The sequence below is a fragment of the Oryctolagus cuniculus genome, chromosome 17, assembly GCF_964237555.1.
Source record: "Oryctolagus cuniculus chromosome 17, mOryCun1.1, whole genome shotgun sequence".
Classification (NCBI taxonomy): Eukaryota; Metazoa; Chordata; class Mammalia; order Lagomorpha; family Leporidae; genus Oryctolagus; species Oryctolagus cuniculus.
This window is the reverse complement of record NC_091448.1, coordinates 16,066,954-16,083,536: the sequence shown is the minus strand read 5'-3', so window position 1 is coordinate 16,083,536 and position 16,583 is coordinate 16,066,954. Positions and strand designations below refer to the sequence as shown.

Below are 16,583 nucleotides of genomic sequence, written 5' to 3'. Positions count from 1 at the left end.
TCACCAGTTGTCTCCCAGTGTGTGCAATAGCGACAAGCTGGAATTGGAAGCAGAGCTGGTACTTTTCACCCAAGTACTCTGATTTGGGACACCAGCGTCTTTTTTTTTTTTTTTTTTAATTATTTTATTTATTTGAAAGAGTTACAGAGAGAGGTAGAGCCAGAGAGAGAGACAGAGACAGAGGTCTTCCATTCCACTGGTTCGCTCCCCAGATGACCACAAAGGCCAGAGCTGAGCTTATCCAAAGCCAGGATCCAGGAGCTTTTTCTGGGTCTCCCACGCAGGTGCAGAGGCCCAAGGAGTTGGGCCATCTTCTACTGCTTTCCCAGACCATAGCAGAGAGCTGAATTGTAAGAGGAGCAGCTGAGACTGGAACCGGCGTCCATATGGGATGCTGGTGCTGCAGGCTGGGGCTTTAAACCCACTGCACCACAGTGTCAGCCCCTGGGACACCAGCTTCTTAAGTGACACCAAACACTTGCCCCCTTACAGAACTTTTTAGAGTGACATTTGCTGTACCAAACCTCTGATTATTGTGAATTTCTAAGATCTGGTCTCTGTTCCTGATTTTAGTTAATAACCAAATTGTTTGATGACAGACTGTGATAAACTTTCTTTTATTTTTTATTTTATTTTATTTTATTTTATTTTGACAGGCAGAGTGGACAGTGAGAGAGAGAGACAGAGAGAAAGGTCTTCCTTTGCCATTGGTTCACCCTCCAATGGCCGCCGCGGCCGGCGCGCTGCGGCCGGCGCACCGTGCTGATCCGATGGCAGGAGCCAGGAGCCAGGTGCTTTTCCTGGTCTCCCATGGGGTGCAGGGCCCAAGCACCTGGGCCATCCTCCACTGCACTCCCTGGCCACAGCAGAGGGCTGGCCTGGAAGAGGGGCAACCGGGACAGAATCCGGCGCCCCGACCGGGACTAGAACCTGGTGTGCCGGCACCGCTAGGCGGAGGATTAGCCTAGTGAGCCGCGGCGCCGGCCCAGACTGCGATAAACTTAAATATGGATGACACTAAAAAAAGTAACAGAGATAAAAACTAATAATCCGGCTGGCGCCGCGGCTCACTAGGCTAATCCTCCGCCTTGCGGCGCCGGCACACCAGGTTCAAGTCCCGGTCGGGGCGCCGGATTCTGTCCCGGTTGCCCCTCTTCCAGTCCAGCTCTCTGCTGTGGCCCGGGAGTGCAGTGGAGGATGGCCCAAGTGCTTGGGCCCTGCACCCCATGGGAGACCAGGAGAAGTACCTGGCTCCCGGCTTCGGATCAGTGTGGTGCGCCGGTCACAGCGCACCGGCCGTGGCAGCCATTGGAGGGTGAACCAATGGCAAAGGAAGACCTTTCTCTCTGTCTCTCTCTCTCTCACTGTCCACTCTGCCTGTCCAAAACAAAAAAAAAAAAAAAAACCAAAAAAAAACCTAATAATCCTTAGTGGAGATAAAATGGAATACTTAAAAAAGTGTATATCCCAATTTGAAAGACAGAAGGAAAAGATGAGAAAGAAACAAAATATGTAACAGAGTGAAATAGGATAAATTTAAAAACAACTATATTGATAAATAAATTGTAAATGATCAACACACCAATTTAAAAAGCAAGATCCAACTGGATTCTGTCTGCAGGAAACCAACTGTATTTTTAACACTTCTCTTTATAAAAATGTATAAATTCAAATATAAAGTTAAGTATAAAAAACTAAGTGACTATATTTGTATTAGACAAAAGAAACTTTAGAGCAAGGAAAATATTACGAGGTGTAGCAAAGCATATTTCATCCAAAGAAGAATCAGTTCATTGAGGAGACAGAGCAGTCCTAAATGTGTAAATAGTAATAGAGTGAAGCACAAATTGATAGTTGAAAGGAGAAATAAATCCTCTACTATAGTTGGAAATTATATTTTCTCTCAATAATTGATAGGACGAGCAGGCAAAAAAAAAAAAAATTGGTGAGGGCCGGCGCTGTGGCTCACTAGGCTAGCGGCGCCAGCACACCAGGTTCTAGTCCAGGTCGGGGCGCCGGATTCTGACCCGGTTGCCCCTCTTCCAGGCCAGCTCTCTGCTGTGGCCCGGGAGGGCAGTGGAGGATGGCCCAAGTGCTTGGGCCCTGCACCCCATGGGATACCAGGAGAAGTACCTGGCTCCTGCCTTTGGATCAGCGCGGTGCGCCAGCCGCAGCGTGCCAGCCACGGCGGTCATTGGAGGGTGAACCAATGGCAAAGGAAGACCTTTCTCTCTGTCTCTCTCTCTCGCTGTCTACTCTGCCTGTCCAAAAAAAAAAAAAAAAAAATGGTGAGGAGATAGAAGATTTGGACAATACTCTGAATGGGCTGTATCTAATTGGCATTCATAGAATACCTTGCCCACATTCTCCTCAGGTATAGGTGGAACAGTTATCAAAACAGACTGCATGCTGGGCTATCAAAAACATCTAAAAGGATTGAAACCACACAGAGACTACTTAGACTACAATGGAATTAAATTAGAAACTAGAAATCAAAAAGAAAAAGGTATCTGGAAAATACCCAAATATTTAGAAGTGAAGTAACATACTTCCAGATAAACCTCTGGATCAAGAAGAATTCACAAGAGAAATTAGAAAATGTTAAGAACTGAATGAAAATGAAAACACAGCACATCAGAGTTTATGGAGTGTAGCTAACAGAATGCTTTAAAAGGAAACCTACAGCTCCAAAAGAAAGGGCTAAAATCAGCAACCCAAGTTTTTGCCTTAAGAAGCAAGAAAAATAGCAATCTAAATAGGAGGGAAATAATGAAGACCTGAAATAAATGAAATAAGAAACAAATCTGAAAAACCTCTATTTATTGTCTACATTAGATCTGCAGGGGTAGCCATTTGGCTTAGGAGTTAAGCTGCTTGGGACACCTGCATCCCATGATGGAGTGCCTGGGTTTGAGTCTTAGCTCTGTTTCTGATTCCAGTTCCTGCTAATGTGCACCCTTGGAGGCAGTTGGTGATGGCTCAAGTACTTAGGTCCCTGACGCCGATGTGGGAGATAGATTAAGTTCTCAGCTTCTGGCTTTTGCCTTGCCCAGCCCCAGCTGTTGTGGGCATTTGTGGAGTGTAACAACTCTCTCTCTCTCTGTCCCTCTGACTCTCTGCCATTCAAATACAATGAAAAAAAAAATTTTTTTTTTCTGACAGGCAGAGTTAGACAGTGAGAGAGAGACAGAGAGAAAGGTCTTCCTTCTGTTGGTTCACCCCCCTAATGGCTGCTACAGTCAGCGCTGCTCCGATCCGAAGCCAGGATCCAGGTGCTTCCTCCTGGTCTCCCATGTGGGTGCAGGGCCCAAGCACTTGGGCCATTCTCCACTGCCCTCCCGGGCCACAGCAGAGAACTGGACTGGAAGAGGAGCAACCAGCCTAGTCTGGCGCCCCAACCGGGACTAGAACCCCGGGGTGCTGGCGCCGCAGGCGGAGGATTAGCCAAGTGAGCCGCAGCGCCGGCCTATTGGCAGTTTCTATCAGACATTTAAGAAAGAAATAGGACCAGCACTGTGGCCGTTCACGTCTTGGCTGTTCCACTTCTGATCTAGCTACCTGCTAATGTGCCTGGGAAGGCAGTGGAGGATGGTCCAAGTGCTTGGGCCCCTGTACCCAGGTGGGAGACCCAGAAGAAGCTCCTGATTTTAGCTTCAGATTGGCCCAGCTTCTGCTGTTGCAGCCATTTGGGGAGTGAACCAGCTGATGGAGATAGAAGATTCTTTCTCTCTCTCTCTCTTTCTCTCTTTCTCTCTTTCTCTCTTTCTCTCTCTCTCTCTCTCTCTCTCTCTCTCTCCTGCTCTCCCTCTCTGTAACTTTGCCTTTGAAATAAATAAATCTTTTTAAAAAAGAAAGAATACCAGATTTTATTAATTTAATACTGTATTTATGAAGCAAATATTACCTTGGTACTAAACCAAATGAAGACTTTAGGAAAAACTTGAATTGTAATTAAGTATCCCTTATAAATATATCCATGCAAAAGTCATTAACAGAATGATAGCAAATTGATTCTAGTAGTACAAAGAAAGGATAATACATCATGATGAATTGGATTTTTTCCTACCTGTAGGGTTGATTTACCATTAGAAGTCAATATAATTCACATATTAATAAAGGAAAAAGGCCAGGTGACCTCATAATAGATACATGAAAAGCACTTGACACAGTTCAGTATTAATTCATAATAAAAATTCTCAACTAACTAGGAATAATGAGAATTTTCTTAATCTGTTAAAGTTATTTTTGAAACTTAGTTAACATTGTGCTTAATGGTGAAAGAATGCTTTCTACCTAATATGCAGGACAGGTCAAGGATATTTGTTCTCCCAACTTGTATTGACCGTATTCTGAAGGTCCTAGCCAGTGCAACAAGACAAGTAAAAGGAATAAACTTATAGATTAGAGAGCAAAAATGAAACTTTTATTTTTTAGATATGATAACATGATTATACACAAAGTCCTAAATAAGCTATCAAAAAGCTACTAGAATTTTAGTTGAGCTAAGATTGCAGATAGAAAAACTAGTTGTATTTCTTATACTAGCAGTGAACAATTGAAAATTAAATAGCAGTATCATATACAGTAGTGTTAAATGATGTACAGTAGACATAAAAACAGTTCCCAAGGGAAGAGTGAAACTATTTCTTAGAGTTCCTTCTTGCAGTTAACCTTGTATTCCCATTTTATGGGTGAGGCCATTAAGGTACAAAGGATTAAAAAACACTCATGTAAAAACGATGAGCACTGATTTGTTCGTGAGCACACCTTTATCAACAACTACTACGTACTAGATACTGTGCTAGGAATGTGACAGAAAACATTGTTCTCTGCCCTCATGGAATTTATAATCTAGTGGAGGTTGAAGGGAGAATTAAATTTAGGGTGGTGAGTTTGCAGCTTTCACTTACCATTTTTAATGAATGGTTTGAGGCCTTTTCCTTTTAGATAGATCTATTTTTTTTAATGTTATGGAGAGGCAGAGGCAGAGAGGGGGGAGAGGGGAGAGAGAGAGAGAAAGAGAGAGAGAGAGAGAGTCTGTCTTCCATCCACTGGTTCACTCCCCAAATGGCCAAAATGGCCAGAGTTGTGCCGATCCGAAACCAGGAGCAAGGAGCTTCTTCCAGGTCTCCCATGTGGTGCAGGGGCTCAAGCACTTAGGCCATCTTCTGTTGCTTTCCCAGGCTGTAGCAGAGAGCTGGATGGGAAATGGAGCAGCAGGGACTCAAACCAGTATCCATATGGGATGCTGGTACTGCAGGTGGTGGCTTTACCCACTCTGCCACAGCACTGGCTCCAGTTAGAACTTAAGTATTGTGACTTGTTGAATAATTTGGCCTCCATGTGTGTGACAAATTAATTTATTGTAGTATAAGCTTGGCAGTTTATAGGGAGATTAAAACTAATTGTCTTGGTTAGTTGAAGTTTCACCATAAGGGTAGTTCATGCAGGACCTCTGAAATAAGGGTAAAGAGGTAGGTAGTTGAGGCACTGTTGTGGCACAAGTCAAGGCCCAGGTGGCAGAATTTGAATGAATCAGAGATGGAAAATCTCTTTCTCTTGCTCTTTCATATAAATGAATCTTAAAATTAAAAAAAAGTAATTTTTTGTTGAGCTCCAACTGTATTTCAGGTACTGTATTACTCCCCTCCACAGTATATAGTATTATTTTATTTGATCCTTGCAATATCCCTAAGGTAGGTGCTTTTCCTCTTTTGTCACAGATAAAAAGACCAGAGCTCATAGAACTTAAGTGATTTGTCTGCTTCCATGCAGTGGTTCAATGATTCAGTCCCTCACCTGTCTCACTTTAAACTATTGTTGCCAGCTGTTCTCAATCATTTTTCTATTAGTCACACCACTGGGTCATCTCATTTTTTTTTTAAAAGATTTATTTGTTTATTTGAAAGGCCGTTACAGAAAGGCAGAGACAGAGACAGAGAGAGAGAGAGAGAGATATCTTCTATCCCCTGGTTCACTCCCCAGATGGCCACAACTGCTGGAGCTGGGCCGATAAGGAGCCAGGAGCTTCTTCCAGGTCTCCCACTCAGGTGGAGGAGCCCAAGGACTTAGGCCTTCTTCTACTGCTTTCCCAGGCCTTAGCAGAGAGCTGGGTCATCCCATTCTTTTCTTTTTAACCTTTCCTTCCTTTCTTCTCTCCCTCTCTCCTTTCCTTCCTCCCTCCCTCCCTTCCTCCCTCCTTCACTGAGAGAGAGAGAGGAGAGAGAGAGAGAGAAAAAGAAAGATCTTCCATCCACTAGTTCACTCCCCAAATGGCCACAGCAGCTGGGGCTAGAACCAGGAGCTTCATCAGGGTCTCCAAGTGGGTACAGGGGCCCAAGGACTAAGGCCATCTAATGCTGCTTTTCGAGGCACATTAGCATAGAACTGGATCAGAAGCAGAAGAGCCAGGGCTTGAAGCAGCACGCAGTCCATTCTTAATCCACTATGCCATAACAGCGGCTCCCATCCCATTCTTTTTTTTTTTTTTTTAAGATTGATTTATTTATTTGAAAGGCAGAGTTACAAAGCAGGAGAGAGAGAGAGAGAGAGAGAGAGAGAGAGAGAGATCTTCCATCTGTTGGTTCACTCTCCACATGGCTGGAACGGCTGGAGCTAGGCCAATCTGAAGCCAGGAGCCAGGAGCCAAGAGCTTCTTCTGAGTCTCTCACGTGGGTACAGGGGTCCAAGCACCTGGGGTATCTTCTGCTGCTTTCCCAGGCACATTAGCAGGGAGCTGGATTGGAAGTGGAACAGCTGGGACTTAAACCAGCCCCCGTGTATTTTATAGTACTAACTTTGAATCTATATTTTTTTATATTTTAAAAGCACATCAGGGGGCTGGGCATTTGGCCTAGTGCTTAAGCTGCTGGTTAGGATGCTGCCATCCCGTGTTGGAGTGCCTGGGTTCAAGTGCCAGTTCTGCTCCTGAGTCCAGCTTCCTGTTAATAGAGAGCCTGGCAGGCAGCAGGTTATGGCTGAAGTAGTTGGTTCCCTGCCTAGATTGTGTTCTCAGCCCTGGCCCTGGCCATTGTGGGCATTTGAGAAGTAAACCAGAAAACAGGATTCATCTCTCTCTCTTCCCCTCTGCTGGCTCTCCCTTTTCCCCTTCTCCCCCTCTGCCTTCCCTTCCTTTCACTGCCTCTCTGTGTCACCTCCCCCTCCCTCTTTCTCTCTGCCTCTGAAATAAAGTGAAAATAAATAAAAATTTTCAATAAGAAATCTTAAATTAGAGGGAGAAAATAACCCATTTCTTTCCATAGATGATCCGGAGGGTAGGATTATTCTTGATGCTTTTCTCTATCTCGCACAGTATGACATAGTTCCATGGTTGTATGTAATTCCTGCATCCAGCAAGAGCTGTCAGTTTGTACTGTGTGTGTGTTTTTTTTTTTTTTTTAAACAATCCACTCAATTAAAGTATTCTATGTTTACAAAGTTGTACAACTGTTACCACAATTTTGGAACATTTTTACCACTAATATACTTATGATGGATCCTTTGTGACTAGCCTCTTTGACTTAGCATCAAGTTTGTGTGTGTGTGTGTGTGTGTATGTTTTAAGATTTTTATGCGGCTGGCATCATGGCACAGCAGGTTAAACCACTGATTGCAACGCTGACATTTCATGAGTGCCGGTTAGAGTCCCATCTGCTCCACATCTGATCCGGCTCCCTGCTAATGCTCCTGGGAAAGCAGCAGAAGATGTATCCAAGTACTTGGGTGCTTGCATCCACATGGGAGACCTAATGGAGTTCCACACTCTTGGCTTCAGCTTGGCCCAGCCCCAACCGTTAGGGCTATCTGGAGAGTGAACCAGTGGGTGGAAGATCTCTTTCTCTGTTACTCTACCTTTCAAATAAAATAAAAAATAAAGTTCCAGCCAGGATCCATAAGTAAGAATTTATATTCCCTAACTGTTTAACTCTTAGGAACACTGTCATGAACTGGCCAAGGCCATAGGTCTCTGGGAGTCACATCAGAATGATGTGTGGTGTGAAAAGGTGGTGCTACTGATGACAAAAAAGAAAGTGTAAAGAGCTTTTACAGTAGGTCCAGGCTTTAACTGAGTAGTTCTTTAATGGAGTTTCCAGTGGTTTGACTCTGTTTTAGCTGGCTCCTTTATACCTAGTCAAGATTAACTTTTGTCTTCCTTCTCAATCCCTTTTAAGATGCCGATTTAGTCTAAGGAGGAAATACAGACTTTAGAACTCAACAAATATTGACATTTAAACTTTTACAGGGGTGAAAGATTAACCTTTGGCCTTTACTTCTACAAGTTTTTCTTGGTTTATGTGGGCTTCTTTCACATACTAAGAGTCTGGTATCAATATTCACATCTTAACTGTGGGTTTCATGGGTTTATAATTTATTGACACAGTTTTCTTAAAACAAAACACTATTTTCATTCCATTTAAAAGGCAGAGAGAAAAGAAGAGATCTACCATCTGCTGGTTGACTCCACAAATGCCCACAAACAGCCAGGGCTGGACAGGCTGAAGCCAGCAGCTGGGAACTCAATCCCAGTCTCCCAGGTGAATGGCAGGGATCCAAGTACTTGAACCATCATCAAATGCTGCCTCCCAAGGTATGCACCAGGGGAGGCCGAATTGGAAGCAGAGGAGCCTGAACTAGAAACAGGCAGGCACTGTAATGTGGGATGCATACGTCCCAAGTGGCATCTCAGTTGCTGTGCCAAATGCCCACACCAACAAAGCTGAAGCCAGGAGCCAGGAGCTTCCTCCGGGTCTCCCATGTGGGTGCAGGGGCCCAAGGACTTGGGTCATCTTCTACTGCTTTCCCAGGCCACAGCAGAGAGCTGGATCAGAAGTGGAGCAGCGAGGACTCAAACCAGCGCCCATATGGGATGCTGGCGTTTCAGGCCATGGCTTTAACCTGCTGCGCCACAGTGCCAGCCCCACCAACAAAGTTTTCACAAGGTTTCTAACTCAGGTGAATTTTTAAGGCCTCACAAAGTTCATTTTAAATATATTAGAAACATGTCTCACTTTTTTTTCCCAACTATACTCCCCCCAGCACAGAAACCTTTTACTTAAGGACTACAAACTTCATGCATTTCATAAATAAAACTTTATGAATATAGTGATTCTTCTCACCATACCTGCCCTCCCACCCACATTCCCAACCCTGTTCCTCCTCCCTCTCCTGTTCCCATTCTTATTTTTTACTAAGATCTATTTTCCGTTAACTTTATACACAGAAGATTAACTCTGTACTAAGAGTTGAACAGGTTGTATGAAAAAAAAAAAAAACAAACTATTCCTCAACAGTTGAAACAAGGGCTGTTCAAAGTCATTGCATCTCAAAATGTTAATTTCACTTCTATACATTACCTTTTAGGTGCTCTATTAGTTATCACAGATCAGGGAGAACATATGGTATTTGTCCTTTTGGGACTGGCTTATTTCAGTAAGTGTGATGTTTTCTAGTTTAATCCATTTTGTTGCAAATGACAGGATTTCTTTGATTTTCTTTGTTTTTTATTTATTTTTTTAACTGCTTGGTAGTATTCCATGCTGTATGTATCTTATAATTTCTTTATCCAGTATTCAATTGACGGGCATTTGGGTTGATTCCATATCTTAGCTATTGTGAATTGAGCTGCAATAAATATGGGGGTACATAACTCTTTCCCAGGAGTAGGAAAAAACTTGGACCTTCTTCTACTGCTTTCCCAGGCCATAGCAGAGAGCTGGATTGGAAATACAGCAGCCAGGACTTGAACTGGCACCCGTAAGGGATGCCAGCACTGTATGCGGCAGCTTTACCCATTACACCACAGCATCAGCCCCAAAGGCTATTGATTTTTGTGTGTTGATTTTTATATACTGCCACTTTACCAAACTCTTTTTTTTTTTAAAGGTTTATTTATTTGAAAGAGTTATACAGAGAGAGGAGAGGCAGAGAGAGAGAGAGAGAGAGAGGTCTTCCATCCAATGGTTCACTCCCTAATTGGCCGTAATGGCTGGAGCTGTGCTGATCTGAAGCCAGGAGCCAGGAGCTTCCTCTGGGTCTCCCACATGGGTGCAGGGGCTCAATGAGTTGGGCCATCCTCTACTGCTTTCCCAGGCCACAGCAGAGAGCTGGATCAGAAGTGGAGCAGCTGGGTCTTGAACCAGCGTCCATATGGGATGCCGATGCTTCAGGCCATGGCCTTAACCGTGCCACAGAACTGGCCCCTACCAACTCTTTTTTTTTTTTTTTTTTGGACAGGCAGAGTTAGACAGTGAGAGAGGGAGAGACAGAGAGAAAGGTCTTCCTTCCGTTGGTTCACTCCCCAAATGGCTACTATGGCTGGCGCTGAGCTGATCCAAAGCCAGGAGCCAGGTGCTTTTTCGTGGTCTCTTGTGCAGGTGCAGGGCCCAGGGCCATCCTCCACTGCCCTCCCAGGCCACAGCAGAGAGCTGGACTGGAAGAGGAGCAGCCGGGACTAGAACCCGGTGCCCCGGCTGGGACTAGAACCTGGGACTAGAACCTGGGGTGCCAGTGCCACAGGCGGAGGATTAGCCTAGTGAGCCGCGGTGCCGGCCTACCAAACTCTTCTATGTGTTCCAATAGTCTTTAGGTGGAGTCTTTTGGATCCCCTATACATAGAATATTCTCAACTGCAAATAGAGATAGTTTGACTTCCTCACCCCCAATTTGTATCCTTTTGGTTTCTTTTTCTGGCCTGATGGCTCTGGCTAAAACTGCCAGGACTATATTGAATAGCAATTGTGAGAGTGGGCATCCTTGTCTGGTTCTGGATCTCAATTGGGAACGCTTCCAACTTCTCCCCATTCAATAGGATGCTGGCTTTGGGTTTTTCATAAATTGCCTTGATTGTGTTAAGGAATGTTCCTTCTATACAAAACTTGCTTAGAGTTTTCATCATGAAAGTGTGTTGTACTTTATCAGATGCTTTCTCTGCATATATTGGGATAATCATATGGTTTTTATTCTTCAGTTTGTTAATGTGATGTATCACATCGATTGATTTGCGAATGTTGAACCATCCCTTCCTAGCTGGGATAAATCCCACTTGGTCTTGGTGAATGATCTTTCTGATGTGTTGTTGGATTCGATTGGCTAGTATTTTTGTTGAGGATTTCTGTGTCTGTATTCATCAAGGAAATTGGTGTGTAGTTCTCTTTGCATCTTTTCTGGGTTTAGAAAATAAGGTAATTCTGCCTTCATAGAGAGAATTTGGGAGAATTCTCTCCCTTTGAATTGTTTCGAATAAGTTGAGAAGAATTGGAATTAGTTCTTTAAATGTCTGGTAGAATTTAGCAGTGAAGCCATCTAATCCTGGGCTTTTCTTTGTTGGGAGGGCTTTATTACTGATTCACTTTCCATCTTGGTTATTGGTCTGTTTAGATTTTGTCTTCATGGCTCAATATAGATAGGTTGTATGTATCCAGAAATCTATCCATTTCTTTTAGGTTCCCCAGTTTGTTGGCATACAATTCTTTGTAGTAATTTCTGTGGTGTCTGTTGTTACATTTCCATTTTCATCTCTAATATTATTGATTTGGGTCTTCTCCTACTTTTTTTGGTTAGTTGGGCCAATGATGTGTCAACTTTGTTTATTTTTTCAAAAAAACAGCTTTTTGTTTTGCTGATCTTTTACATATATTTTTTGTTTCAGTTTTGTTGATTTCTTCTCTAATTATTTTTCTTCTCCTACTAGTTTTGGGTCAGGTTTGCTGTAGTTTTTCTAGATCCTTGAGATGCAGTGATAGCTCATTTATTTGGTGCCTTTCCAATTTCTTGATGTAGGCTCCTATTACTATAAACTTTCCTCTTAACACTGCTTTTGCTATATCCCATAACTTTTGTTTCATAACTTTTGTTTCATTTGTTTCCAGAAATTTTTTGATTTCTCTTTTGATTTCTTTAATGATCTACTGTTCATTCAGGAACATGTTGTTTAGTCTCCATGTGTTTGCATATGTTCTAGGGATCCTGAGTTGTTGATATCCAGCTTCATTCCATTGTGGGCAAAAAGATGCATGGTATGATTTCGATTTTTTTGAATTTTCTGTAACTTGCTTTATGGCCTAGTATGTGGTCAGTCCTAGAGAAAGTTCTGTGCACTGGTGAGAACAATGTGTATTCTGCAACTGTAGGATGAAAAGTTCTGTAGATATCTGTTAGGTCCTTTTGGTCTATAGTTTCTTTTTTTTATTATTTATTATTTTTTTAAATTTTTTGACAGGCAGAGTGGACAGTGAGAGAGACAGAGAGAAAGGTCTTCCTTTGCTGTTGGTTCACCCTCCAATGACTGCCGTGGCCGGCGTGCTATGGCCGGTGCACCTTGCTGATCCGATGGCAGGAGCCAGGTACTTATCCTGGTCTCCCATGGGGTGCAGGACCCAAGCACTTGGGCCATCCTCCACTGCACTCCCTGGCCACAGCAGAGAGCTGGCCTGGAAGAGGGGCAACTGGGACAGAATCCGGCGCCCCGACCGGGACTAGAACCCGGTGTGCCGGCGCCGCTAGGCGGAGGATTAGCCTAGTGAGCCGCGGCGCCGGCTTAGTGTATAGTTTCAATTAACTGTTGTTTCTTTGCTAATTTTCTGTCTGGTTGACCTGTCCATTGCTGAAAATGGAGTATTGAATCCCTCATTACTATTGTATTGAAGTCTATATCTCCCTTTAGATCCATTAACATTTCTTTTAAATATCCAGGTGCCCTGTAATTAGATGCATATACATTTACAATAGTCACATCTTCCTGTTGAGCTGATCCCTTAATCATTACATAGTGTTCTTCTTTGTTTTAACAGTTTTTGTGTTAAAGTCTTTTTTGTCTGATATTAGGATGGCTACACAACCTCTTTGGTTTCTGTTAGCATGGAATGTCTTTTTCCATCCTTTCACTCTCAGTCTGTGTATAGCTTTGTTGGTGAGGTGTTTTATTTGTAGGCAGCAAATAGATGGGTTTTGTTTTTTAATCCATTCAGCCAATCTGTATCTTCTAACTGGAGAGTTGAAACCATTTACGTTCATGGTTACTATTGATAAGTAATGACTGGACCCTGCCATTTTTTCATAAATTTTCCTGTTGTTTGTATTTCTTTTGTACTTTTACTGGGAGATTTTCTGCTTTCGCCTTCTTTTGTAGTGATGACCATGTTTCTGTGTGTAGCATATCCTTAAACATCTTTTGTAAGGCTAGACAAGTGGTAACAAATTCTTCCAATTCCTCTTTGTTATGAAAGGTCTTTATTTCACCTTCATTCATAAATGAGAGCTCTGCAGGATATAGTATTCTGCGTTGACTTTTTTTTCTTCTCTTAAGATTTGGAATATATCTCACCATTCTCTCCTAGCCTATAGAGTTTCTGATGAGAAAACAGTTTTGATTCCAATTGTAGAAACTCTGAAAGTAATCTGGCATTTCTCTTGTGCACATTTCAGAATCTATGCTTTACTGTGGAGAATTTGACTACAATGTGTCAAGGTGAACATCTTTTCTGATCATGTCTATTAGGAGTTCTATGTACTTCCTGTACTTGGACACCCTTTGTGTCTCCAAATTAGGGAAATTTTCTAAAAAGGTTTTCTTTTATTATTATTATTTTCTGACAGGCAGAGTTAGAGAGAGGGAGACAGAGAGAAAGGTCTTCCTTTTCCATTGGTTCACCCCCCCAAAATGGCCGCTACTGCCGGCATGCTGCACCGATCTGAAGCCAGGAGCCAGATGCTTCTCCTGGTCTCCCATGCCGGTGCAGGGCCCAAGCACTTGGGCCATCCTCCACTGCCCTCCGGGGTCACAGCAGAGAGCTGGACTGGAAGAGGAGCAACCGGGACAGAATCCGGCGCCCCGACTGGGACTAGAACCCGGTGTGCTATTGCCACAGGTGGAGGATTAGCCAAGTGAGCTGCAGAGCTGGCCTAAAACGGCTTTCTAATCCATTCTCTCTTTCCTTGCCTTCAGGAACTCCTGAGACCCATATGTTGGGTCATTTGATAGTATCCGATAAATCCCTGGCACTGTTTTTTAGTTTTCTAATTCCTTTTTTTTTTTTTTTTTTGTCTTACTGTTGAATTTCCAGAGATTTGTTTTTCCACCACATTTTTATTTGTTCTATTGAATTCTTCATTTCTAGTATTTTGTTTTGATTTCTCCTTAAAATCTGAATGTCATAGGAAAAATTTTCATTCATATCATGAACAGATTTCTTTTGTTTATGAATTTGCTTTTGATTACTTCTGAGTCATCCTGTGGTCAGTTTTTGAATTTTGTTTCTGGCATTTCATCAATCTTTCATCTTCACCTTCTAGTATTGAAGTGTTCTTTTGGTTGCATCATGTTGTCTTTCTTATTCTTATTTCTTGAATTGCTGCATTTATTATTAGGCATTTGTGGTGATACTTTTTTTCCCCCTGTGATGGCTTTTATCTTTGAATTATGCCTCTGTGGCTTAGTGGAGTGTCTGCTCTTTCAGTGAATACCCTGAGGCATCTCCCGGGTGTGGTCAGAGAGCTCTGTTCTGTGTTCTAGGTGACACCCAAGTTGGGCCAGAGGAGAGATTTGTTCTGCTCTGTTGTCATAGTCTCATGCTCACCTGTTCTCCTCAGAGGAGACCAGTGCTGGGCACTAGCCCCAGTGATACACTTTTCATCTGCGCTTCCACAAGAGCCATACAAAGGATCCATGCAGTCTTTGGTGTAAATATGGATCCTGCAGTAATGACCCTCACCAGGTAATCAGGGTGCCCTGAGCACGTGGAGCTGCCCACAGTGACTGCCCACAGTCCCAGCCACACCCTGCACCCTCCCATGCAGCCACAGTGTTGTCACAGTCCCAGCACAGAAGGCTCCTACAGTAACCAGCACTCAGCTGCCTGTCAGTGCTCGCAGCCAGACTCAGGTGTCTCCTCTCAGCTTGTTGCTGGGCACACAGTCACAAGCTGGTGTAGCAGTTATGTTTGTCCAAAATGGCACCTGCCCTCTCTGCGCTGGTTACAGGATGCCAGTGCGCTGGGTGGTTGAGGAGAGAGAAACGTGTCTCCCTTTTTTCCCTTTAGGTTGGCAGGTTCATTGTCCCCCTCAGGGCTCCCAGCTAGATTCCTACCAGGCATTTCCTGCAGCTTTTCGCCAGTGGTTTGGGCTGCTGCAGTCTGGTCTCACCTCACTCCAAAGCTGGTGCTGAGGCTGTCAGCTGCTGGGGTCCTGAGTTGTGCATGTCTACACCCTCCACATAGGTCTATAGTGTCCCTCTAACTTGCATGGAGTTTCCTCTGCCATTTTCTTCCTAACTCTTCCCTTAGACTCTGTTCTTTCCACTTTTTTTTAAACTCCCCTAGACTAGAACAGTAAGCTTGCTCCCTATTCTGCCATCTTCAACCAAAATAATAGCTTTTTTTTTCTTTTTTTAAGATTTATTTATTTACTTGAAAGTCAGAGTTACACAGAAAGAAGAGAAGCAGAGAGAGAGAGAGAGAGAGAGAGAGAGAGAGAGGTCTTCCTTCCGCTGGTTCACTCCCCAGTTGGCCACAACGGCCGGAGCTTTGCCGATCCGAAGCCAGGAGCCAGGAGCTTCTTCCGGGTGTCCCACACAAGTGCAGGGGCCCAAGGACTTGGGCCATCTTCTGCTGCCTTCCCAGGCCATAGCAGAGAGCTTGATGTGAAGAGGAGCAGCCGGGTCTTGAACCAGCGCGGCTTGAACTGGTGCCCATATGGGATGCTAGTACTGCAGGCGGTGGCTTTAACTGCTACGCCACAGTGCTGGTCCCTGTACTTTTTTAAAACAAGAAATTTGACACTTGTCCATTCTTTAAACTGCCCATTTGGTTTTTAACTTATTTATTTATTTTTTTAATTTGGGAGGTGAAGAGACAGACGGTGAGATAACTCTCATGAGCTGGTTCGTTCTCATATGTCTTCGATGGCTGAGTCTGGATGGCTGACCCACGTACTTAAGCCATCACTTGCTGCCTCCCAAGGTGTGTATTAGCAGAAAGTTGGAATCAGGAGCACAGAGCCAGTGTTCAAACCCTAGGGATTCTGATGTGGGATATAAGCTTCTCAAGCAGTATATTGACCTCTACAGCAAATATTTACCTCTACTTCCTGAAAATCGTTAGTAGTAAGAGACATGGTAAACAGTTCAAAAGATGGAGTAGAAAATGAGTCTTTTACAGAAGTGTCTTACTTAGTTACAAACTTTTTACTAGCTTTGTTTGTGAGGCTGCAGGTGACTCTTCTAAGGAAGTTTTCTCTCCCTAGTATTTTCTTTTTCTCTTCTCTCCTCTCCTCTCCTCTCCTCTCCTCTCCTCTCCTCTCCTCTCCTCTCCTCTCCTCTCCTCTCCTCTCCTCTCCTCTCCTCTCCTCTCCTCTCCTCTCCTCTCCTCTTCTCTCCTCTCCTCTTCTCTTCTCTTCTCTTCTTTTCTTTCCTCCTGCCCGCCCTTCCTTCCTTCCCTCCCTCCTTCCCTCCCTCCCTCCCTTCCTTCCTTCCATTTATTTGAAAGAGTTACAGAGAGAGGTAGAGACAGAGAGAGGTCTTCCATCCGCTGATTCACTCCCCAGATGGCTGAAACAGCCAGGGCTGTGCCGATCAGAAGCCAGGAGCTTCT

At 43.8% G+C, this 16,583-nt stretch overlaps 1 protein-coding gene across 14 annotated transcripts in view; it reads left to right on the top strand.

Moving 5' to 3' along the window:
• The window catches only part of TLK2 (tousled like kinase 2), a 130,680-nt gene that overhangs the window by 21,659 nt on the left and 92,438 nt on the right, over window positions 1-16,583 (top strand). The window contains exon 1 of one of the 14 annotated variants that reach the window (XM_070060516.1): window positions 15,849-15,953. The exons of 12 other annotated variants lie outside the window; for them this stretch is intronic. The gene's annotated coding sequence lies outside the window, so the exon portion shown is untranslated. Of the gene's footprint in view, window positions 1-15,848; window positions 15,954-16,583 lie in introns of those variants that run through there. One more of the 14 variants, XM_051825109.2, reaches the window with a different exon arrangement.